This window comes from Pelophylax lessonae, assembly GCF_965119305.1.
Source record: "Pelophylax lessonae genome assembly, chromosome: 5".
NCBI classification, from domain to species: Eukaryota; Metazoa; Chordata; class Amphibia; order Anura; family Ranidae; genus Pelophylax; species Pelophylax lessonae.
In genome coordinates this window covers 505,378,450-505,405,815 of record NC_138772.1, presented here as the reverse complement: position 1 = coordinate 505,405,815, position 27,366 = coordinate 505,378,450, and positions in this window count along the sequence as shown.

The window sequence follows — 27,366 nt, the reverse complement described above, 5'->3', positions numbered from 1 at the left end:
ATAGCGATGCTACCATCCCTTACTGACCTTTGGCTTGTTTCTTGACTATTCTTCTGCTTGATCTCAACCTGCAACCATTTTATACTGACCTTTGACTTGTTTACCTACTACGCTTCTGCTTGATCCCTTCCTGCTACATCTGCTACCGGTCCATAGCTTGCTCACCTCCTGGTTGTGCAATCCTGAGGACTGTGACCTGGCATTAGCACACTGTGAAACCCATCCCCGTTATGAGGAGCTCTGGTGAAGACCGGTTGCTGCTTAGACCCTGCACCTTGGGTGAGCCCACATCACCCGCCATGAGGACCTGCTTGTACATTTATCCTGCTGGTTTTTGTGTGAATTTTTCTATTGCTATAGCTACTGGCTTCCAAGCCTGACCCCTGACCATGACAGCATAGTACCTAAAAGCAAGTGGAGATCACTGGAGAAGTGGAGTCTACTTCAGTGATTTCCAGCTTCCGGGGGCATCGGCCAGGTATGGTATACAGTATAAATAGTTACTTTTTCCAACCTGGAGCAACGTAACTACGTCTAAATTATCCATACTTGGAATTCTTCTTTAATGAATGTGTTATTTTTTTTGTATTTGGTATCTGACTGGAGTTCAAATTTAACTTCAGACAACCATCAGGGTACAGTACTTTTGCTATGGTGGTGTTTTACAGTCAACTTTTGTATGTGTATCTGTTTTTAGAGGTAACATTTGAAGTTCTTGTCAACAGCAAAAAACACATTTTTCTGGTATCAAACATTGACCTGTGAATGGTTACTTTTAAATGTTCTATCAACAGGAATCTATTTTGTGCCTGAACCAAGTACAAACTGTATAGTGTTTTCTAAATCAGGGCAAGTAAAAAACCATTGATGGTTTGGATTCCTGTGGTTTCTGCATAGTCCGCAGTGTCATCACCAGCGTGAGTTTGGAAAAGTTTACATAAAGAACAATTGACTTATTTTGTCTCATGTAACCTTTCTTTCTTCTTTGATATAGAAAAGCCATTGAGGAAGCTCACCCAGATTCATAGCCATTACCACAAAAAGATGAATGTAATTTTCCCGTCATGCAAAGCTTAAAAAAGACAATTGAGAGATTGATTCTGCAAGAATCTAGCCAACCCAGATGTAAATACATCATTTAAACAAAACAAACGTCAGATGTAAAATTATTGTAATCGCAGGAAAACTGGCGTTTATGTTCTGAATGCATTAATGTGCATTTCCAAGATAAAATGTTCCATTTATATATTATTATAGTTATTTTAGAAATTCCTGTATCTGAATTATACAATAAAGAAGTGAAAAGAACAAAGTTAAGGTACAGTAACTAGAAATAATCATATTGACTAAAATCTGGGCCTCTTACCTTTTACCAATTGGATCAACGGATCCACTAGTGATGAATCCTTATCAATCTCCATGCCACATGGTTCCCAGGGGGTTGCCATGAGCAGAAGCTGGGCAGTTTCAACTGGAGCTCTGGCATGTGGTATTACAATGCCCTCCTACAGTGCCATCTTAAGAGCAAAAAAGGACCCCGGGCAATGCAGTGCACTGGGGCCCTGCCTACGCAATCACCCACGAGAATAAAAATGCAAATTATCGATAAGGCAAAATGTATTAGTACAGCAGTGCCAGGCTAATGACAGCTTCCAAGTTCCGGGGCTGGATCCGGTGAACACACACACAGATGGGAGTCAGACTCAACTGTCCTGGGTGTGCATGTTCTCGTGGAGGCAGACGGGCATTCCTTCAGTTGTGGGCTCCCCCTCCACGGCCCAAGTGGTCTGACAGCAGCGCAGGACCAACAGGCGCTTGCCATCTGCTAAGTTCGGCGGCGGGATGCACATGGGAATTGGGACTAATGCTTGGCTGGGGCTGGGCTGCTGGTCAGGTGGGGCCCCCCGGCAAGTGGGGCCCCCGGGCAACTTCCCAGCATGCCCATTCGGAAAGATGGCCCTGCCCTCCTAGAGAACTAAAGAAGAGAAGGCTCCTGTGTATGTCTAGAGCTGCACGTGTGATTTTTGGTGGCTCAATTATGCTGCTAAAATCACTAGCAATTAGCTAAACAGATGGAACATATGGCTCCCTAAAATGTAGGGCACACATGTAGAAGCATTTTAACATTTGCAAGGGTAATGCTGCTACATACTACTTGTTTAGCTTACACCATAGGGAGCCATACGTTACTTCTGTTGAGAGGTCAGTTGCTACTACTAGCAATAAACTGGCTTACACCCACATTACCTTGCTGGCCATCTTATTCCTAGATGCACAAACAGTGGCTTTGGGTTTGCTCCCTTCTGCAGTTACCAACTTATTCTTTCTGGATGCAAGAAAATACATCTACCACCAAATGCCCAGTGAATGCCACTGCCAAACTGCATAGGTTCTGGAAAGGAGACAAGGATAGTATGGTGCCACCACTGAAGATGCTGCTACTTCTCAGTGGCACATGGGAAAGTCAGAGAAAGAATATACTGAAGCTACTTGAGGCTATAGCCGCTTTGTTAAACTCTTACCTAAAAATGAGTAAAGTGAAAATTGACATGTAACTTAGTTGCCAAGACTTTTGCTATATTTGTGAATTGGAACTCATATCAGTACTTTCTACTCGCATTTCTGTACAGCAATAGGAATGATAGAAAAGCCAGGCTAAAGCACAACAACCTGCAGTTCCTTGGCCTGCAAGGGGGAATTAAGCCCTCAGAATATCTGAAGAGTCTCTTTGTGAGGGAATTTAGTCATGATGTCGTTTGTTGAAGCATTCAAAGTGGAAAGAGCGCACTGTATTGCACAGTGCTGTCCCCAGCTTGGTGTGCCAACATGGACATACTGCTTCTTCAGAGATGCAACCTTTGTAAGGATGGTGCCATGGTTTCTGTATACCCACCTATCTTGGGGCTAACCCAGAAGGCCAGAGGTAGATTTGGCATAGTCAGACAAAAGCTAACAGATCAGAACCTCATATAATATATGGCGCTTTTCCACTGCATGGAACCGAACGGTTCGGCTCGCTTTTATGCTTTTCCACTGCTGGTACCGCATGGTACGGTGTAGGAACGGTTCGGTTCGGTACGGTATGGCGGCGCTTTTCCACTGCATGGAACCAAACGGTACGGCTCTCTAAAACAGTACCACCTCGATTGTGGTTCCAAGAGGTACCATACAGGTACCATATCCCACAATCCTTTGCATGCAGTCACTACTAGCCACTGATCGTTGTTATCCCACCCACTTAACTTTAGTACTACTTTATTGGAAAAGCAAACCATACCGTACCGTTCCAACACCGTACCATGCGGTACCAGCAGTGGAAAAGCAAACCGGGCCAAGCAGGGCCAAGCAGGGCCGAGTAGAGCCGAGCCAGGACTTGCAGTGGAAAAGTGCCATTATAGTGCATACATCGACCTGACAGGTCCATGGTGCTTGCTGCCAAATGTAAGGTTTATTCTTTGAATAAAAGGCACTAACAATCAAACAACAAGAAAGTCATTTGAGTAAGCACCTTCTATGTGAAATTCATTAAGGCTTTCTTGTTAAAGTCTGGTTCATCTTTTTGATTTATGTGAGGTGGCATGACCAGGCAATGTCTCCTGTAATAGTGGATTGGGAACTAGTTGGCTTGAAAATGCTATAGTCTTCTCTGCCATCGTACAGCAGTGGATAATAATGCCCACCTCTAACCTAAACATTTAATTTAGTTTTAGACAGAGTAGGAAAGGGTTGGACTTGACCTTTAAGGAGGATTTCTGTCTACACCAAAGGTCAAATTGTCATGTTTGTTCCAATCAATATTTTTTTTTTTTACAATGAAACATGAAAACAGCCTGTACCTTGACACATTCCTCCAGAGAAACCTGTGGTTATACCTTCACTCCTAAAATAGTTTCAAAGAACAGCCACATAGGAATTACACATGAGACTCCGTACCCAGGAGACTGGAAAAATACATTTGCACAAAAGGAAAAGCATGGCTTGGGGGGGAAACAACGATTCTAAACTAAAATGGAGCTTCATTATAGGCTGTTTTCATAAACCTATATTTTCTTCATTTCTTACTTAATCTACATGTCATCAGGCTGAATCAAGAGCTATTTTATGTGTTTGAGTCACAGGCCAAGTCTACAGCAATAACACATTCCATCTTGATGCTCGCCGTTTCCATGAGCAGCTAGTTAACAGCTCATGCCATTGTCCAATAAGAATAACACAGTGTTAGAAAACCTCCAGTAATTTCGACTTAGTTACAGAGCTATTGTTGAAATACACTTGGATGGAAGCTGTATTTCAAACTCTTACAGAACTTTTTAACATTGATATTGCTCTCAAATTGAAAAAAGCTGGAAAGGATGGAGATGAAGAATGTGATTTGGCTAGAAGACGACCACAATTAGAGTAAGAAAAATACTTTGAATATCGTGAATGGGATGGTGGCTTTAATAAAGTTTGTTTTCATTACAGCAGAACAGTAAAGTGATTTGTTTCCCGTGAAAAGCAATGAAAGGAAAAGTCCAGTTTTGTTAAACATTGACATAACATATACACAGGGCCGCTGATAAGGCAGTACAGCCAGCCCTCCACTACTAGGCTCAGGCCCCATCAGTTCAAAAGGGGGGCCCGGGCACCTGTTCAGCAGGAGGCCCAGCTGTACTGTCTTATTGCAGAAATTGTGTGAGTCAACTGCTTCTGTATGTGAAGATTGATGTGAGATGTACCTTTAATCCCCAAAGTTCGTCAACTTTATTTAAGAAGTTGTTGGTGTCCTTTGCAGTGTCTATTACCCGGATCAGTGTAACCTTGATGTATTGGAAGAATCTCACTCAAGAGTTAAGCCGTTCAGGGGTTGAGCAGCCTTGTTCTGCTGCAGGACATTTGTACTGGGTTAACCTTTGCGGCTAAGTATTTTTGGCACACATTTAACCTTATAGGTGTGGACACTCTTTCAAAAAATAGAGGCCAGACTGTGTGGAGGCGGGTGACTGTGGCAGGTGACCGTGACCCTGTTCAGTGTGAGGACAGTTGCGCTTTGTGGCCACCACCTCACGGCTTGGTATCCATATTATGACCTTCTGTAGTGCAGGGTCTGCCTATGAGCCTGTCCTGGAGAGTCATGAGAGGGAAGCCTTGCAGTAATCATAAGGGGGGGCTCCTCTGAAGTAAACATATGTGGGGAAGTGATTTCTGAAAAAAGAACATAGTAGTGTTCAAGTGTCCAGGGAAGTCACAAGAGTCAGGTGAGGAAAGGGTTGTGTTTTACATCCCTATCTTGAAAAGCTAAGGGAGCATCAGAAAGGAGTCTTAAGCCCCGTACACACGCAACGATTATCGGCCGACCGATCGTCCGTCTTTTGTCCAGAGTTGTGTTTTGTTGGTTGGAATGTGCCTAGACTGCACACGAATTTTCTCGCCCAACAAAATTCTACTTCAGAAGTGATGTCATGTGTTGGTTTGCTTTCTTTGTGTTCTTTCTTCACTGAGCATGCCCAGACTTGCTCATCAGATTTTTTCCTGTCGAAATCTGTACTGACTGCACAAAAATCGGCCGTGTTTTGACGGCAGACAAAAATTTTATAGCCTGCACACCAGATTTTTTTCGGCCGAAAAGTCGGAGTCGGTTGTCGGAAGCATCATACTAACAAGCCGAAAATCGGCAGATCGGTCGTCGGACGAAAATTCCCTGCTGATTTTGGACGCGTGTGTACGAGGCTTTAGAGTGTATGTTGCTTTTAGGCACGAAGAGGTTAAATGTTTTAAAACCAAAATTCGAAGAGTTATTTAATAGTTTGTGGTTTCCAACCTGCCCTCCAGAAGGCAAACTCCCAATCCCCCAAAGACATTTACAAAGAGAAAAATGACAAAAAAAGCCAGCAAATAAAACTTCATTGCTAGCTTCTTAAAAAAGAAATAAATACATAAATAAATAAATAAATAAATAAATAAATAAATAAATAAAATAGAGCACAGACCTCACCAAAGGTCTTCCACAATAGATAACAGACCCTTAGGGGTCTGCTATGTATTTTGAGGGACCTTTGGGTTCTATGTGAAGTTTTTACTTAAAAAAAAAAGGAGCCAGGAGGGTGATGCCATTTTCAAGCAATTAAAAACCCTTTTTTTCTTTTGTAAAGGTTAGTTATTAAAAAAAAACAAAAAAAAAAAACCCTGCTCCTGGCTGCAAAGAATAAAAGAAAAAACATTTTTTTGCATTGGTTTATGCTCCACAGGGCAGTGAACACCCCCCATGGTATCCTTTGACACCTCCTCGCCTATTAGCCCAACAATGGGCATTTTTAATTTGACAGATTCGGCTCCAATCCTTTTCAGAGAGGTTTGAGTTTGGCTTCTGAACTTCTATGAAGTTCACTGAATTCTGACTAAGCTGAACCCAGGGCAGTTTGATTCATGATTATTAGAGGAGTTGTAAAGTCAGAAGTTTTTTTTTATCCTAATACATTCTGTGCATTAAGATAAAAAGCCTTCTGTGTGTAGCAGCCTCCCCAGCACCCCCTAATACTTACCTGAGGACTATCTCTGTCCAGCGATGTCCACGACTCCCTAGTAGGGTTGAGCGGACACCTAGATGTCCGTGTTCGACGGGTTCGGCCGAACTTTAAAAAAAAGTCCGGGTCCGTGTCCCGGACTTTTACCGAACTTTTCCCGGACACCGAACCCCATTGAAGTCAATGGGGACCCGAACTTTAAGGCACTAAAATGGCTCTAAAACACCAAAGGAAAGGGCTAGAGTGCTGCAAATGGCAGCAAAACGTAATTAAGAGCATGGCAAGTGCTCTGCAAACAAATGTGGATAGGGAAATAACTTAAAACAACAAAAAAAAACAGAAAAATAAAACAATGTTCTTCTTCATCTCTGAAGGACGAGGCCCATATGGAGTAGGAGGGAGGTTGAGGTGGTGGTGGATGTGGCGGTGACATAGGCGTGCGCACAGGGTGTGCTGGGTGTGCCTGGGCACACCCTAATCACCTAGGGCACATAGCATTGCCAGTGAGGAGATGGGAAAGATCTCCCTGGGACCTGCTCTGCTCTATTTCTCCTTGCCTACAGGTACATGGCCCCGATACATTACTCTCCCTGCTGGCAAACACATGCATGTGTATTTCAACTTTGGGGTGCACACCTTAATGCAATAGGCTGCGCACACCTATGGGCGGTGTAGGTGGAAGCGGCGGTGGAGGAGGACCAGGGCCGGATTAACAGCATCATGGGCTTGGTGCTGAGGATTTTGAAGGGCCTTAAGGGCCGTGCCTTGCCATGCACCCAGAGGAGGAAGGGTGCAGCCATGCATGCCTAATTCAACATGGGATGCTGTCTCTGAAGCCCATAAACACATCCATGCATCGCCAACTGTCCCTCCTTGTCCGGCCTTCACGCTGTGTGGGGAGGTTCTGAGGGTGCTGCCTGGGGAAGCGAGCATAGAAGCCAGACTTCTGTGTTTACAAGTGACAGAAGAGCGGTAACAGTGAATATGGCCAACCCGGGGCCTATATAAAAGGTAGGGGCCTGGAGCTGCAGCTCCAATAGCCCCTACATTAATCTGGCCCTGAGGAGGAGGACGAGGTAGCCAACACTGCTTCTTTTCAAAAATTTTAAATGAGGGTACACCCCAAAAGAGTGAGAAAGAGCAAAAATGGAACAATGGGTGGGTAAGGTCGGTATCCATTGCTATTCTGCATAAGGTACGGAAAAGTCCCGTGGGATCCATGCCTGGTTCATTTTAATGAACGTGAGCTTGTCCACATTGTCTCTGGACAGGCGGCTGCGCTTGTCTGTTATAACGCCCCCAGCCGTGCTAAATACCCGTTCAGATAATACACTGGCTGCAGGGCACGCCAGCACCTCCAAGGCGTAAAGGGCAAGCTCAGGCCATGTGCCCAATTTGGAGACCCAGAAGTTGAAGGGGGCAGACCCGTCATTCACTACATGTAGGCGTGTGCACACATACTGCTCCACCATGTTGGTAAAATGCTGCCTCCTGCTAAGACGTTCCATCTGAGCTGCTGGTGCTGCTGTTTGTTGTGGCGTGCTGACAAAGCTTTTCCACATTTCGGCCATGCTAACCCTGCCTTCTGAGGTGCTGGCGGTGCCCTGGTTGCGTTGGCGACCTCCTCCTCCTCTGCCTTGTGCTTCCACTGTGGCCCCGCTGTCAGATGGGAATGCCAGCAGCATGGCGTCTACCAGCGTGCGCTTGTACTCGCGCATCTTGCGATCGCGCTCCAGTGAGTGAATTAAGGACGGTACGTTGTCCTTGTAACGGGGATCCAGCAGCGTGGCCACCCAGTAATCAGCACAAGTTAGAATGTGGGCAACTCGGCGGTCGTTGTGGAGACACTGCAGCATGTAATCGCTCATGTGTGCCAGGCTGCCCAGAGGCGACGAAAGGCTGTCCTCTGTGGGAGGTGTATCGTCCGTGTCCTCTGTATCCCCCCAGCCACGCACCAGTGATGGCCATGAGCTGGCCTGGGTGCCACCCTGCTGTGAACATGGTTCCATCTCCTCCTCCAGCTCCTCCTCCTCCTCATCCTCCTCATCCTCCAGAACTGTGCCCCTGCTGGACAATTGCGTCCCTGGCGTTTGCGTGTGCAGGAACCCACCCTCGGAGCCCCTTGCGAATGACTGCCCTGAAAGCCTTGGAAATGTTACCTCTTCATCCTCCTCCTCCTCCTCATCCTGTGCCACATCCTCTTCCATCATCGCCCGAATTGTTTTTTCAAGGAGGCATAGAAGTGGGATAGTTAAGCTGAGAACGGCATCATTGCCACTGGCCATGTTGGTGGAGTACTCAAAACAGCGCAACAAGGCACACAGGTCTCGCATGGAGGCCCAGTTATTGGTGGTGAAGTGGTGCTGTTCCGCAGAGCGACTCACGCGTGCGTGCTGCAGCTGAAACTCCACTATGGCCTGCTGCTGCTCGCACAGTCTTTCCAGCATGTGCAAGGTGGAGTTCCACCTTGTGGGCACGTCACATATGAGGCGGTGAGCGGGAAGGCCGAAGTTACGCTGCAGCGCTGCCAGGCGAGCAGCAGCAGGGTGAGAACGCCGAAAGTGCGCACAAACGGCCCGCACTTTCTGCAGCAGCTCTGACATATCGGGGTAGTTTTTAAGGAACCTCTGCACCACCAAATTCAGCACATGCGCCAGGCAAGGGATGTGCGTCAAACCGGCTAGGCCCAGAGCTGCTATGAGATTTCGCCCGTTATCGCACACCACCAGGCCGGGCTTGAGGCTCGCTGGCAGCAACCACTCATTTGTCTGCTGTTCCATGCTCCTCCACAACTCCTGCGCGGTGTGTGGTTTGTCCCCCAAACAGGCAAGTTGTAAAACTGCCTGCTGTCGTTTACCCCTGGCCGTGCTGAAGTTGGTGGTGAAGGTGTTACGCTGTCCGGATGAGGAGGCGGTAGAGGATGAGGAAGCGGAGTAGGAGGAGTTAGGAACAGGAGGCAAACTGAAGCGCCCTGCAATCCTCGGTGGTGGAAGGACATGCGCCAAATTGCTATCCGCCTCAGGCCCATCCGCCACTGCATTTACCCAGTGTGCCGTTAGGGAGATATAACGCCCCTGACCGTGCTTACTGGTCCACGTATCCGTAGTTAGGTGGACCTTGGCACAGATGGCGTTGCGCAGTGCACACCTGATATTTTCCCCCACTTGGTTGTGCAGGGAAGGGATGGCTTGCCTGGAAAAGTAGTGGCGGCTGGGCACGACGTACTGTGGGACAGCCACCGACATAAGGTTTTTAAAACTGTGCGTCTCCACCAGACGGAATGACAGCATTTCAAAGGCCAATAATTTTGAAATGCTGGCATTCAGGGCCAGGGATCGCGGGTGGGTAGGGGGGTACTTCCTCTTCCTCTCAAGTGTTTGGGAGATGGAAAGCTGAACGCTTCCACGGGACATTGTGGAGATGGTTGTTGGTGACCCAGGTGGTGGTGTTGCTGACAGATCGTCTGTTTGCGGGGTGGCAGGTGCCGGTATCACTACAGATGTGGCTGGAGCGGCCGAGACTGCAGCAGAAGAGGAAGCAGGATGAGCCAGAGACGTTTCTTGGTTTTGAAGGTGTGTACTCCACTGCAGCTCGTGCTTTGCACTTAGATGCCTGATCATGCAGGTTGTGCTCAGGTTGAGAAGGTTTATGCCTCGCTTCAAGCTCTGATTGCACAGGGTGCAAACCACTCGTGTCCTGTCATCAGCACATTTTCTAAAGAACTTCCACGCTAGAGAACTCCTTTGAGCTGACTTTGGTGCGCTCGTTCCCTTGCTGCGTTGGGCAGTAGCGGGCGTAGTGTCTAGGGCACGGCCGCTCCGCTTCTGCACCCTGCTCCCTCTTCTGCTGTGCTGGTGGCTCTGTGCGACCACCGCCTCTTCCTCCAAACTACTCAGGTCACCTGCATGACGTTCATTCCATGTGGGGTCGAGGACCTCATCGTCCTCCACATCATCTTCCACCCAGTCTTCACCCCTGCCCTCCTTGTCGGTCTCCACAATGCTGAACGCCGCAGCAGTTGGCACCTGCGTTTCGTCATCATCGGAGACGTGCTGCGATGATCCTTGCATGTACTCATCTTGAGAAATAAGTGGTTGGGCATCGCTGCACTCAATCTCTTCCACTTCTGGGGCAGGGCTAGGTGGATGGCCCTGGGAAACCCTGCTGACAGAGTCCTCAAAAAGAATAAGAGACTGCTGTATGGCTTGGGGCTCAGACTGCTGGCCTGATTTGCAAGGGGGTGAGGTGAAAGACGGTTGGACATTGGCTGCAGGTGCCAACTCTGACCTTTCTGCAGTAGACTGGGTGGGAGACAATGTGAAGGAACTGGAGGCACTGTCAGCAGCAAACCAATCTACTATCGCCTCAACTTGTTCTGGCCTCATCACTTCTAGGGGCGTTTGATGCCCTAACAAATACTGATGCAGGTTCTGTCGCCTACTCACACTTGAGGAAGGTGTTTCACTTGTGCGTGTAGCTGGCACAGATCGACCACGTCCTCTCCTTGCAACAGGAGCTCTACCAGCAGCACCACGACCCAGGCCACGGCCCTTATTTGACGGTCTCCTCATATTTCTGTAATTTAAGATCTTGCCCTAGAAAGGTTTTTATTGAATAGCGGAATAGGAAATATGATCCAAAAAAGTGTATGTATCTCGCACGTACAAAACCACACTAGGCCCCAATTACTATTGTTTCTACCCCTAAAAGGATGGATGAGGAGTAGGAGGAGTATGGAACAGACAGCACCCTCAAATCTTCAGAAGTATGAGATGAACCCCAAAAACTTGGAAAGGTGGATCTCACACGTACCGACACAGACTATCCCGCAATTCAATTGATCCTCAAAGGTTTTTATTGAATAGCGGAATAGGAAATATGATCAAAAAAAGTGTATGTATCTCGCACGTACACAACCACACTAGGCCCCAATTACTATTGTTTGTACCCCTAAAAGGATGGATGAGGAGTAGGAGGAGGAGTATGGAACAGGCAGCACCCTCAAATCTTCAGAAGTATGAGATGAACCCCAAAAACTTGGAAAGGTGGATCTCACACGTACCGACACAGACTATCCCGCAATTCAATTGATCCTCAAAGGTTTTTATTGAATAGCGGAATAGGAAATATGATCAAAAAAAGTGTATGTATCTCGCACGTACACAACCACACTAGGCCCCAATTACTATTGTTTGTACCCCTAAAAGGATGGTTGAGCAGTAGGAGCAGGAGTATGGAACAGGCAGCACCCTCAAATCTTCAGAAGTATGAGATGAACCCCAACAACTTGGAAAGGTGGATCTCACACGTACCGACACAGACTATCTCGCAATTGAATTGATCCCCAAAGGTTTTAATTGAATAGCGGAATAGAAAATATGATCAAAAAGAAAGTGTATGTATCTCGCACGTACACCACCACACTAGGCCCCAACTACTATTGTTTGTACCCCTAAAAGGATGGTTGAGCAGTAGGAGGAGGAGTATGGAACAGGCAGCACCCTCAAATCTTCAGAAGTATGAGATGAACCCCAAAAACTTGGAAAGGTGGATCTCTCTCACACGTACCAACACAGACTATCCCCCAATTTAACTGATCCCCAAAGGTTTTTGATTAAATAGCGGAATAGAAAATATGATCCAAAAAAAGTGTATGTATATCACACGTACACAACCACACTAGGCCCCAATTACTATTGTTTGTACCCCTAAAAGGCTAGATGAGGAGTAGGGGGGGTATGGAACAGGCAGCACCCTCAAACCTTCAGAAGTATGAGATGAACCCCAACAACTTGGAAAGGTGGATCTCTCTCACACGTACCAACACAGACTATCCCCCAATTTAACTGATCCCCAAAGGTTTTTGATTAAATAGCGGAATAGAAAATATGATCCAAAAAAAGTGTATGCATATCACACGTACACAACCACACTGGGCCCCAATTACTATTGTTTGTACCCCTAAAAGGCTAGATGAGGAGTAGGGGGAGTATGGAACAGGCAGCACCCTCAAACCTTCAGAAGTATGAGATGAACCCCAACAACTTGGAAAGGTGGATCTCTCTCACACGTACCAACACAGACTATCCCCCAATTTAACTGATCCCCAAAGGTTTTTGATTAAATAGCGGAATAGAAAATATGATCCAAAAAAAGTGTATGTATATCACACGTACACAACCACACTAGGCCCCAATTACTATTGTTTGTACCCCTAAAAGGCTAGATGAGGAGTAGGGGGGGTATGGAACAGGCAGCACCCTCAAATCTTCAGAAGTATGAGATGAACCCCAAAAACTTGGAAAGGTGGATCTCTCTCACACGTACCAACACAGACTATCCCCCAATTTAACTGATCCCCAAAGGTTTTTGATTAAATAGCGGAATAGAAAATATGATCCAAAAAAAGTGTATGTATATCACACGTACACAACCACACTAGGCCCCAATTACTATTGTTTGTACCCCTAAAAGGCTAGATGAGGAGTAGGGGGGAGTATGGAACAGGCAGCACCCTCAAACCTTCAGAAGTATGAGATGAACCCCAACAACTTGGAAAGGTGGATCTCTCTCACACGTACCAACACAGACTATCCCCCAATTTAACTGATCCCCAAAGGTTTTTGATTAAATAGCGGAATAGAAAATATGATCCAAAAAAAGTGTATGTATATCACACGTACACAACCACACTGGGCCCCAATTACTATTGTTTGTACCCCTAAAAGGCTAGATGAGGAGTAGGGGGAGTATGGAACAGGCAGCACCCTCAAACCTTCAGAAGTATGAGATGAACCCCAACAACTTGGAAAGGTGGATCTCTCTCACACGTACCAACACAGACTATCCCCCAATTTAACTGATCCCCAAAGGTTTTTGATTAAATAGCGGAATAGAAAATATGATCCAAAAAAAGTGTATGTATATCACACGTACACAACCACACTAGGCCCCAATTACTATTGTTTGTACCCCTAAAAGGCTAGATGAGGAGTAGGGGGGGTATGGAACAGGCAGCACCCTCAAACCTTCAGAAGTATGAGATGAACCCCAACAACTTGGAAAGGTGGATCTCTCTCACACGTACCAACACAGACTATCCCCCAATTTAACTGATCCCCAAAGGTTTTTGATTAAATAGCGGAATAGAAAATATGATCCAAAAAAAGTGTATGTATATCACACGTACACAACCACACTAGGCCCCAATTACTATTGTTTGTACCCCTAAAAGGCTAGGAGTAGGGGGAGTATGGAACAGGCAGCACCCTCAAACCTTCAGAAGTATGAGATGAACCCCAACAACTTGGAAAGGTGGATCTCTCTCACACGTACCAACACAGACTATCCCCCAATTTAACTGATCCCCAAAGGTTTTTGATTAAATAGCGGAATAGAAAATATGATCCAAAAAAAGTGTATGTATATCACACGTACACAACCACACTAGGCCCCAATTACTATTGTTTGTACCCCTAAAAGGCTAGATGAGGAGTAGGGGGAGTATGGAACAGGCAGCACCCTCAAACCTTCAGAAGTATGAGATGAACCCCAACAACTTGGAAAGGTGGATCTCTCTCACACGTACCAACACAGACTATCCCCCAATTTAACTGATCCCCAAAGGTTTTTGATTAAATAGCGGAATAGAAAATATGATCCAAAAAAAGTGTATGTATATCACACGTACACAACCACACTAGGCCCCAATTACTATTGTTTGTACCCCTAAAAGGCTAGATGAGGAGTAGGGGGGGTATGGAACAGGCAGCACCCTCAAACCTTCAGAAGTATGAGATGAACCCCAACAACTTGGAAAGGTGGATCTCTCTCACACGTACCAACACAGACTATCCCCCAATTTAACTGATCCCCAAAGGTTTTTGATTAAATAGCGGAATAGAAAATATGATCCAAAAAAAGTGTATGTATATCACACGTACACAACCACACTAGGCCCCAATTACTATTGTTTGTACCCCTAAAAGGCTAGATGAGGAGTAGGGGGGGTATGGAACAGGCAGCACCCTCAAATCTTCAGAAGTATGAGATGAACCCCAAAAACTTGGAAAGGTGGATCTCTCTCACACGTACCAACACAGACTATCCCCCAATTTAACTGATCCCCAAAGGTTTTTGATTAAATAGCGGAATAGAAAATATGATCCAAAAAAAGTGTATGTATATCACACGTACACAACCACACTAGGCCCCAATTACTATTGTTTGTACCCCTAAAAGGCTAGATGAGGAGTAGGGGGGGTATGGAACAGGCAGCACCCTCAAACCTTCAGAAGTATGAGATGAACCCCAACAACTTGGAAAGGTGGATCTCTCTCACACGTACCAACACAGACTATCCCCCAATTTAACTGATCCCCAAAGGTTTTTGATTAAATAGCGGAATAGAAAATATGATCCAAAAAAAGTGTATGTATATCACACGTACACAACCACACTAGGCCCCAATTACTATTGTTTGTACCCCTAAAAGGCTAGATGAGGAGTAGGGGGGGTATGGAACAGGCAGCACCCTCAAACCTTCAGAAGTATGAGATGAACCCCAAAAACTTGGAAAGGTGGATCTCTCTCACACGTACCAACACAGACTATCCCCCAATTTAACTGATCCCCAAAGGTTTTTGATTAAATAGCGGAATAGAAAATATGATCCAAAAAAAGTGTATGTATATCACACGTACACAACCACACTAGGCCCCAATTACTATTGTTTGTACCCCTAAAAGGCTAGATGAGGAGTAGGGGGGGTATGGAACAGGCAGCACCCTCAAACCTTCAGAAGTATGAGATGAACCCCAACAACTTGGAAAGGTGGATCTCTCTCACACGTACCAACACAGACTATCCCCCAATTTAACTGATCCCCAAAGGTTTTTGATTAAATAGCGGAATAGAAAATATGATCCAAAAAAAGTGTATGTATATCACACGTACACAACCACACTAGGCCCCAATTACTATTGTTTGTACCCCTAAAAGGCTAGATGAGGAGTAGGGGGGGTATGGAACAGGCAGCACCCTCAAACCTTCAGAAGTATGAGATGAACCCCAACAACTTGGAAAGGTGGATCTCTCTCACACGTACCAACACAGACTATCCCCCAATTTAACTGATCCCCAAAGGTTTTTGATTAAATAGCGGAATAGAAAATATGATCCAAAAAAAGTGTATGTATATCACACGTACACAACCACACTAGGCCCCAATTACTATTGTTTGTACCCCTAAAAGGCTAGATGAGGAGTAGGGGGGGTATGGAACAGGCAGCACCCTCAAACCTTCAGAAGTATGAGATGAACCCCAACAACTTGGAAAGGTGGATCTCTCTCACACGTACCAACACAGACTATCCCCCAATTTAACTGATCCCCAAAGGTTTTTGATTAAATAGCGGAATAGAAAATATGATCCAAAAAAAGTGTATGTATATCACACGTACACAACCACACTAGGCCCCAATTACTATTGTTTGTACCCCTAAAAGGCTAGATGAGGAGTAGGGGGGGTATGGAACAGGCAGCACCCTCAAATCTTCAGAAGTATGAGATGAACCCCAAAAACTTGGAAAGGTGGATCTCTCTCACACGTACCAACACAGACTATCCCCCAATTTAACTGATCCCCAAAGGTTTTTGATTAAATAGCGGAATAGAAAATATGATCCAAAAAAAGTGTATGTATATCACACGTACACAACCACACTAGGCCCCAATTACTATTGTTTGTACCCCTAAAAGGCTAGATGAGGAGTAGGGGGGGTATGGAACAGGCAGCACCCTCAAACCTTCAGAAGTATGAGATGAACCCCAACAACTTGGAAAGGTGGATCTCTCTCACACGTACCAACACAGACTATCCCCCAATTTAACTGATCCCCAAAGGTTTTTGATTAAATAGCGGAATAGAAAATATGATCCAAAAAAAGTGTATGTATATCACACGTACACAACCACACTAGGCCCCAATTACTATTGTTTGTACCCCTAAAAGGCTAGATGAGGAGTAGGGGGGGTATGGAACAGGCAGCACCCTCAAACCTTCAGAAGTATGAGATGAACCCCAACAACTTGGAAAGGTGGATCTCTCTCACACGTACCAACACAGACTATCCCCCAATTTAACTGATCCCCAAAGGTTTTTGATTAAATAGCGGAATAGAAAATATGATCCAAAAAAAGTGTATGTATATCACACGTACACAACCACACTGGGCCCCAATTACTATTGTTTGTACCCCTAAAAGGCTAGATGAGGAGTAGGGGGAGTATGGAACAGGCAGCACCCTCAAACCTTCAGAAGTATGAGATGAACCCCAACAACTTGGAAAGGTGGATCTCTCTCACACGTACCAACACAGACTATCCCCCAATTTAACTGATCCCCAAAGGTTTTTGATTAAATAGCGGAATAGAAAATATGATCCAAAAAAAGTGTATGTATATCACACGTACACAACCACACTGGGCCCCAATTACTATTGTTTGTACCCCTAAAAGGCTAGATGAGGAGTAGGGGGAGTATGGAACAGGCAGCACCCTCAAACCTTCAGAAGTATGAGATGAACCCCAACAACTTGGAAAGGTGGATCTCTCTCACACGTACCAACACAGACTATCCCCCAATTTAACTGATCCCCAAAGGTTTTTGATTAAATAGCGGAATAGAAAATATGATCCAAAAAAAGTGTATGTATATCACACGTACACAACCACACTAGGCCCCAATTACTATTGTTTGTACCCCTAAAAGGCTAGATGAGGAGTAGGGGGGGTATGGAACAGGCAGCACCCTCAAACCTTCAGAAGTATGAGATGAACCCCAACAACTTGGAAAGGTGGATCTCTCTCACACGTACCAACACAGACTATCCCCCAATTTAACTGATCCCCAAAGGTTTTTGATTAAATAGCGGAATAGAAAATATGATCCAAAAAAAGTGTATGTATATCACACGTACACAACCACACTAGGCCCCAATTACTATTGTTTGTACCCCTAAAAGGCTAGATGAGGAGTAGGGGGGGTATGGAACAGGCAGCACCCTCAAATCTTCAGAAGTATGAGATGAACCCCAAAAACTTGGAAAGGTGGATCTCTCTCACACGTACCAACACAGACTATCCCCCAATTTAACTGATCCCCAAAGGTTTTTGATTAAATAGCGGAATAGAAAATATGATCCAAAAAAAGTGTATGTATATCACACGTACACAACCACACTAGGCCCCAATTACTATTGTTTGTACCCCTAAAAGGCTAGATGAGGAGTAGGGGGGGTATGGAACAGGCAGCACCCTCAAACCTTCAGAAGTATGAGATGAACCCCAACAACTTGGAAAGGTGGATCTCTCTCACACGTACCAACACAGACTATCCCCCAATTTAACTGATCCCCAAAGGTTTTTGATTAAATAGCGGAATAGAAAATATGATCCAAAAAAAGTGTATGTATATCACACGTACACAACCACACTAGGCCCCAATTACTATTGTTTGTACCCCTAAAAGGCTAGATGAGGAGTAGGGGGGGTATGGAACAGGCAGCACCCTCAAACCTTCAGAAGTATGAGATGAACCCCAACAACTTGGAAAGGTGGATCTCTCTCACACGTACCAACACAGACTATCCCCCAATTTAACTGATCCCCAAAGGTTTTTGATTAAATAGCGGAATAGAAAATATGATCCAAAAAAAGTGTATGTATATCACACGTACACAACCACACTGGGCCCCAATTACTATTGTTTGTACCCCTAAAAGGCTAGATGAGGAGTAGGGGGAGTATGGAACAGGCAGCACCCTCAAACCTTCAGAAGTATGAGATGAACCCCAACAACTTGGAAAGGTGGATCTCTCTCACACGTACCAACACAGACTATCCCCCAATTTAACTGATCCCCAAAGGTTTTTGATTAAATAGCGGAATAGAAAATATGATCCAAAAAAAGTGTATGTATATCACACGTACACAACCACACTGGGCCCCAATTACTATTGTTTGTACCCCTAAAAGGCTAGATGAGGAGTAGGGGGAGTATGGAACAGGCAGCACCCTCAAACCTTCAGAAGTATGAGATGAACCCCAACAACTTGGAAAGGTGGATCTCTCTCACACGTACCAACACAGACTATCCCCCAATTTAACTGATCCCCAAAGGTTTTTGATTAAATAGCGGAATAGAAAATATGATCCAAAAAAAGTGTATGTATATCACACGTACACAACCACACTAGGCCCCAATTACTATTGTTTGTACCCCTAAAAGGCTAGATGAGGAGTAGGGGGGGTATGGAACAGGCAGCACCCTCAAACCTTCAGAAGTATGAGATGAACCCCAACAACTTGGAAAGGTGGATCTCTCTCACACGTACCAACACAGACTATCCCCCAATTTAACTGATCCCCAAAGGTTTTTGATTAAATAGCGGAATAGAAAATATGATCCAAAAAAAGTGTATGTATATCACACGTACACAACCACACTAGGCCCCAATTACTATTGTTTGTACCCCTAAAAGGCTAGATGAGGAGTAGGGGGGGTATGGAACAGGCAGCACCCTCAAATCTTCAGAAGTATGAGATGAACCCCAAAAACTTGGAAAGGTGGATCTCTCTCACACGTACCAACACAGACTATCCCCCAATTTAACTGATCCCCAAAGGTTTTTGATTAAATAGCGGAATAGAAAATATGATCCAAAAAAAGTGTATGTATATCACACGTACACAACCACACTAGGCCCCAATTACTATTGTTTGTACCCCTAAAAGGCTAGATGAGGAGTAGGGGGGGTATGGAACAGGCAGCACCCTCAAACCTTCAGAAGTATGAGATGAACCCCAACAACTTGGAAAGGTGGATCTCTCTCACACGTACCAACACAGACTATCCCCCAATTTAACTGATCCCCAAAGGTTTTTGATTAAATAGCGGAATAGAAAATATGATCCAAAAAAAGTGTATGTATATCACACGTACACAACCACACTAGGCCCCAATTACTATTGTTTGTACCCCTAAAAGGCTAGATGAGGAGTAGGGGGGGTATGGAACAGGCAGCACCCTCAAACCTTCAGAAGTATGAGATGAACCCCAACAACTTGGAAAGGTGGATCTCTCTCACACGTACCAACACAGACTATCCCCCAATTTAACTGATCCCCAAAGGTTTTTGATTAAATAGCGGAATAGAAAATATGATCCAAAAAAAGTGTATGTATATCACACGTACACAACCACACTGGGCCCCAATTACTATTGTTTGTACCCCTAAAAGGCTAGATGAGGAGTAGGGGGAGTATGGAACAGGCAGCACCCTCAAACCTTCAGAAGTATGAGATGAACCCCAACAACTTGGAAAGGTGGATCTCTCTCACACGTACCAACACAGACTATCCCCCAATTTAACTGATCCCCAAAGGTTTTTGATTAAATAGCGGAATAGAAAATATGATCCAAAAAAAGTGTATGTATATCACACGTACACAACCACACTGGGCCCCAATTACTATTGTTTGTACCCCTAAAAGGCTAGATGAGGAGTAGGGGGAGTATGGAACAGGCAGCACCCTCAAACCTTCAGAAGTATGAGATGAACCCCAACAACTTGGAAAGGTGGATCTCTCTCACACGTACCAACACAGACTATCCCCCAATTTAACTGATCCCCAAAGGTTTTTGATTAAATAGCGGAATAGAAAATATGATCCAAAAAAAGTGTATGTATATCACACGTACACAACCACACTAGGCCCCAATTACTATTGTTTGTACCCCTAAAAGGCTAGATGAGGAGTAGGGGGGGTATGGAACAGGCAGCACCCTCAAACCTTCAGAAGTATGAGATGAACCCCAACAACTTGGAAAGGTGGATCTCTCTCACACGTACCAACACAGACTATCCCCCAATTTAACTGATCCCCAAAGGTTTTTGATTAAATAGCGGAATAGAAAATATGATCCAAAAAAAGTGTATGTATATCACACGTACACAACCACACTAGGCCCCAATTACTATTGTTTGTACCCCTAAAAGGCTAGGAGTAGGGGGAGTATGGAACAGGCAGCACAGCACCCTCAAACCTTCAGAAGTATGAGATGAACCCCAACAACTTGGAAAGGTGGATCTCTCTCACACGTACCAACACAGACTATCCCCCAATTTAACTGATCCCCAAAGGTTTTTGATTAAATAGCGGAATAGAAAATATGATCCAAAAAAAGTGTATGTATATCACACGTACACAACCACACTAGGCCCCAATTACTATTGTTTGTACCCCTAAAAGGCTAGATGAGGAGTAGGGGGAGTATGGAACAGGCAGCACCCTCAAATCTTCAGAAGTATGAGATTGTGTTCACTGTACCCCACAAAGATTGAGTTCACTGCACCCCACAATGATTGTGTTCACTGCACCCCACAAAGATTGTGTTCACTGCACCTCACAAAGATTGTGTTCACTGTACCCCCCAAAGATTGTGTTCACTGCACCCCACAAAGATTCTGTTCACTGTACCCCACAAAGATTGTGTTCACTGCACCCTAAAAGGATGTTGTTCACTGCACCCCACAAAGATTGTGTTCACTGCACCCTAAAAGGATGTTGTTCACTGCACCCCAAAAAGATTGTGTTCACTGTACCCCCCCAAAGATTGTGTTCACTGCACCCCACAAAGATTGTGTTCACTGCACCCCAAAAAGATTGTGTTCACTGTACCCCCCAAAGATTGTGTTCACTGCACCCCAAAAAGATTGTGTTCACTGTACCCCCCAAAGATTGTGTTCACTGCACCCCACAAAGATTCTGTTCACTGTACCCCACAAAGATTGTGTTCACTGCACCCCAAAAAGATTGTGTTCACTGTACCCCCCCAAAGATTGTGTTCACTGCACCCCACAAAGATTCTGTTCACTGCACCCCACAAAGGATTTTGTTCACTGCACCCCAAAAAGATTGTGTTCACTGCACCCCAAAAAGGATTTTGATCACTGCACCCCAAAAAGGATGTTGTTCACTGCACCCCAAAAATGATTTTGTTCACTCCACCCCAAAAAGATTGTGTTCACTGTACCCCCCCAAAGATTGTGTTCACTGCACCCCACAAAGATTGTGTTCACTGCACCCCAAAAAGATTGTGTTCACTGCACCCCACAAAGATTGTGTTCACTGCACCCCAAAAAGATTGTGTTCACTGTACCCCCCAAAGATTGTGTTCACTGCACCCCACAAAGATTCTGTTCACTGTACCCCACAAAGATTGTGTTCACTGCACCCCAAAAAGATTGTGTTCACTGCACCCCAAAAAGGATGTTGTTCACTGCACCCCAAAAAGGATGTTGTTCACTCCACCCCAAAAAGATTGTGTTCACTGCACCCCACAAAGATTGTGTTCACTGCACCCCAAAAAGATTGTGTTCACTGCACCCCAAAAATGATTTTGTTCACTGCACCCCAAAAAGATTGTGTTCACTGCACCCCAAAAAGGATTTTGTTCACTGCACCCCAAAAAGGATGTTGTTCACTCCACCCCAAAAAGATTGTGTTCACTGCACCCCAAAAAGATTGTGTTCACTGCACCCCACAAAGGATTTTGTTCACTGCACCCCAAAAAGATTGTGTTCACTGCACCCCAAAAAGGATGTTGTTCACTGCACCCCAAAAAGGATTTTGTTCACTGCACCCCAAAAAGATTGTGTTCACTGCACCCCACAAAGGATTTTGTTCACTGCACCCCACAAAGATTGTGTTCACTGCACACCAAAAAGGATTGTGTTCACTGCACCCCAAAAAGATTTTGTTCACTGCACCCCAAAAAGATTGTGTTCACTGCAGCCCAAAAAGATTGTGTTCACTGCAGCCCAAAAAGATTGTGTTCACTGCAGCCCAAAAAGATTGTGTTCACTGCAGCTCACACACAGAAAAATGGATGTGGATCACTGACACCTGCCTATCTCCAATCCCACACCACACAGCAATATCGATTGTAGTTTGTAGAACACAGTTTCCCTAAAATTCAGCAGACTCTGTCCCTAACAGGATTGAGAAGAGATCGTAGATCAGGATTGAGTGCAGATTCACCCCACCCCCCACACAGCAATATCGATTGTAGTTTGTAGAAGACACTGACCCTATAATTCAGCAGACTCTATCCCTAAAATGCCTACAACTCGCCCTGCCTAAACACTCCGACCTGTCCCTCAATTCTATCCGGACACAAATGGTTTTTTCCTGCCTATCTTTCCCTAATCAGCAGCCAGCACATTGATGTGTGCTCTGTCCCTTAGCTAAGCAGCAGAATGACGCTGCTGCGGCGGCTGCCTCGAACTTATAAAGACTTGGTCACATGCTTCAGACGGCCAATCACAGCTACTAAGACATTTGCAGGCATGGCTGGGATGGCTTAAGGCACACCAGTTAAACGATTGTTGATTGGCTGTTGAAAGCCCGCCATGAAAAGAGCGCCAAAGCATGCAAAACCCGGAAATAAAACGACCGAACACGGATTTTTACCCGAACATACAGTAAAGTGTCCGTGTCCGTGTTCGGGTAAAAAAAATCCAATTATTCGGTACGAACACGAATAATACAGTCCGTGTTCGCTCAACACTACTCCCTAGGCCATCCAGGACTCTCCCTCCTGATTAGCTGATGCACAGCCGCAGCACCATTGGCTCCTGTGGCTGTCAATCAAAGTCAGTTTGCCAATAAGGAGAGAGAGGGGGCAGGGCTGAACTGCAGTTCAGTGTCTGAATGGATACACAGAGCAGCAGTTGGGCTCAGGTGCCCCCATAGCAAGCTGCTTGCTGTGGGGGCATTCACCAGGAGGAAGGGTCCAGGAGCAGTGAAGAGGGACCCGAGAAGAGACCAACTGCACAGAGCAGGTAAGTATAACATGTTTGTTATTTAAAAAAAAAAAAAAAATGAGACTTTACAATCACTTTAATGAATATAGAGTTGTGTTAATCTCTGCCTTTAAAATCTGCCTACTAATCCAAATTGAGGTATCTATATGATCAAGAAATCCCACGAGCAACCAGGTGTTAATATATTTGCTGCAACACTACACTAACTCACACGGTGCAAATATTATATTCTAAAAATATATATAGTGAATAGTATATACAGTATGATCTTAAACAATAAATAAACATCAATACATAAAAAGTATATATAATAATGAATAATAAATAATATCCTAATATAAGTATAGTGGGTCCATCAAAACAGTCTCAATATAAATAATGCCCAATGCCCAATGCGAAGAAATGCTCATGTGTAGAAATATCCACTCATGCGAATCCAACCAAGAAATGTCCGTATGGTGATGGACCTCTATGAAAGTGCCAAAAGTGCTACATAAATAAATGTGTAAAATTCACAATGTGCAAAAGTCAGAGTCTCTAATAGAAAACATATGTGAAGTCCATATCGTGCAAAATAATCCTATTAAACCAGAGTGAACTTGAGTAGGAATAGCTTCTTCCAAAAAGTGCCGCTAGTGCTAAGTAGTGCTGATGAAAAAGGTTACATAAAGTGACCAGTGCTACCAAGGTGACCAAGTGCCAGAGTATCACAGTAAACTGTGCACCCCCTTGTGAGTGGGCACTCACCTTAAGATATGCGACTATGCGATTAAATGTGACGTTTTCAAAAACGCCTTTTGAAAACGTCACAGGAAGTGATGAAACGCGTCAAGGTTGTGGAATGCACGTCAGCACGCTACGCACCACGTGGAACGCAAGCCGGAACACTCCTCTCGCCACTCTGCTAGGAGGTGTTTGTTAGCGGTTTCTTTGCCTGCAAACTTTGAGTTTGAGTCTTTCTTCACTCCGATTTTTATGAATACTTGATGAATAAACTTGATAATAACTATTTGGAGCCTTTCTTTTAACCCCATATCCTGAGGATCGTGATCGGGTAAGGAGGAACCTAACCTGTATCCCACCAGGATCATCCACAAAGGGGATCCCCAATCCAGCCTGAACGGCCTCCAAGCGCTGCAGGTCCTAGTGCTATACAGCACATAGGACCCAATAATTCTGGTAATTTATTCATTTATTTCTACCACAAGCCACAGGAAAAGAGGAATCCACGTCACGAAAGTCACAAACTTTTATTTATTGAGCACGAAGCACTTTGCATCTGATCACCACTTGAAAAGACTTTATTTATTGAATTTTACATTTATTTTAATCACATATATTGATCACCACCGAAAATACTTATTTATCTCTTTATTAATTTCTTGGAACCTTTTATTAATTTTCATATGTTTAATTGATTTGTATTTTTACTTATACTGTAAAGATACGTTTTCAACATTGTTCACATACATTAAGTTAACTGTTTTCTTTTGCGGCAAGCGCTGTATATAGCCTAGGCTATTTTTCTGTCATATTATACAGTATATCATTATATTTACCATTTAGCTAAATGGTAGTGTTTGTTTTCATTTAGCAATCCCTAAGTAGCATACATAACTTACCTTTTGTATAACGAGCTCTATTTTTATCTACTAGTCTTAGCATCCGTTGTTTTTTTCCTCTGCATAATTAGATGTTATTGTCTTATGTTCCAGTATGATATTCACACTTCTCAGACCCCTCTCCAGCTTGCGGTAGATCTAGTGAGGCCCTGACACTAATCCCTGCAGGATTTATTTAAGTTCTAGCACAGCATCTCACTAGGCTGCATGTTCCATTAATTGCTGCTCCTTGCTTCCTTAGCCTCAAACAATGCTTTGCCTACTTTACACATTTCCCACAACGTTCGTTGGCAGAATTCATTTTTTACCGGTTTATTATGATAAAAATAGAGTGTCACCAACTAACTTCATGCATATTCTACATTGATTTTTTTCCTTAAGCTATCCTTGAGGTTATTTTCTTTGAAATCCAAATATAATTAGTTTAATGGGACCAATCTACCTGGGGACTGTGATCACTCTGTACAACTTTTATTTGCAATGTTTCAGATTTATATGCAAGTGGCTCCAGCATTTTACAACGTGTTCCACTAATTATTATGATTTGTATATATTCCATTGTGTGCCACCTGGCAATTTAGATTGAGTCAGATGAGCCTTGTGACCTGACATTACCTTGAGTTTTAGTCAAAGTTTGTCTAAACCTGAGAACAAAAATGAAATATATTAGATATGGTGACTGCATTTTCTTTTTAATTTTTTTGTAAACTATTTTTTCACCTGGCTAGCAAAACATTTCCTGCCTTAGGGTGACAACCTTCAATCTCAACAATGTATTGATGGAGGAGAATTGTTGTCACCCAAAGCTCTCCTGATTTGGACAGCAAACACCCCCCCCCCCCTTATCTCCATTACATAGGAAGGAGATGCTTTGTAGTTCACAGAATATAGCTGGGAAAACTGATATCATTCTATGAGTTTTAAGTTCAGAACACATACAATTACAAGGACACTGGATTTCGATGAGGATCAACAAATATTTTTGTTGTACTTGCCACCACTTTTAAGCTGAAGCCTGCAATATGTTAATTTTTTTGTTCTTGGATTTAATCATGCAGTACTTTAATGCCCAAATCTAGCTAGAATTTAAATTTTCGATAGACTAGGGCAGTGATGGCGAACCCATGGCATGCATGCCACAGCTGGCACGCAGAGCCCTCTCGGTGGGCATGCGAGGAAGAAGAGCACACACCGCTCACTGGCTATCCTTTACAACAGGGGTGGGGAACCTACGGCCCGCGGGCCATATGCAGCCCGTGAAGCCATCTGATCCGGCCCGGCCATTGGGCTGCCTCCAGAGGGGAAGGGGAGGGGGAGCGCCTCCTGATTACACACAGACCAGGTTCCTCTGCTTATCCGGCGCGGCCGGTGTCATACAAAGTCACGCCTCCTACCTATGATAGACAGCACAGTGGTGACGTCTATCTTAGGAGTCGGTCCAGGAGGCGTGACTTCATATGAGAGCGCCTGCGCCAGGTGAGCAGAGGAACCTGGTCTGTGTGTAATCAGGAGGCACGCTAATCACTCTGCATTGATGGGGGGGCACTAATAATTCTGCATTGATGGGGGGGCACTAATCACTCTGCATTGATGGGGGGCGGCCCTAATCACTCTGCATTGATGGGGGGGGCACTAATCACTCTGCATTGATGGGGGGCACTAATCATTCTGCATTGATGGGGGGCACTAATCACTCTGCATTGATGGAGGGGGCACTAAACACTCTGCATTGATGGGGGGGCACTAATCACTCTGCATTGATGGGGGGCACTAATCACTCTGCATTGATGGGGGGGGGCACTAATCACTCTGCATTGATGGAGGGGGGGCACTAATCACTCTGCATTGATGGAGGGGGGCACTTATTACTCTGCATTGATGGGGGGGGGCACTACTAATCACTCTGCATTGATGGGGGGCACTAATCATTCTGCATTGATGGGGGGCACTAAACATTCTGCATTGATGGGGGGCACTAATCATTCTGCATTGATGGGGGGGCACTAATCACTCTACATTGATGGGGGGCACTAATCCCTCTGCATTGATGGGGGGCACTAATCACTCTGCATTAATGGGGGGGGGGGGCACTAATCACTCTGCATTGATGGGGGGCACTAATAACTCTGCATTGATGGGGGCACTAATAACTCTGCATTGATGGGGGCACTAATCACTCTGCATTGATGGGGGGGCACCAATCACTCTGCATTAAGGGGGGAAAAACCTGGAAAACCAGTTGCCAGTAGCAACATCATCAATTCCAGCTAACATCACACACCTCACCAAAGAGAAGCAGTTGCAGCCATCACATTAGGGGTGAGTTAATTAAATGTTTGACCAAATATAACA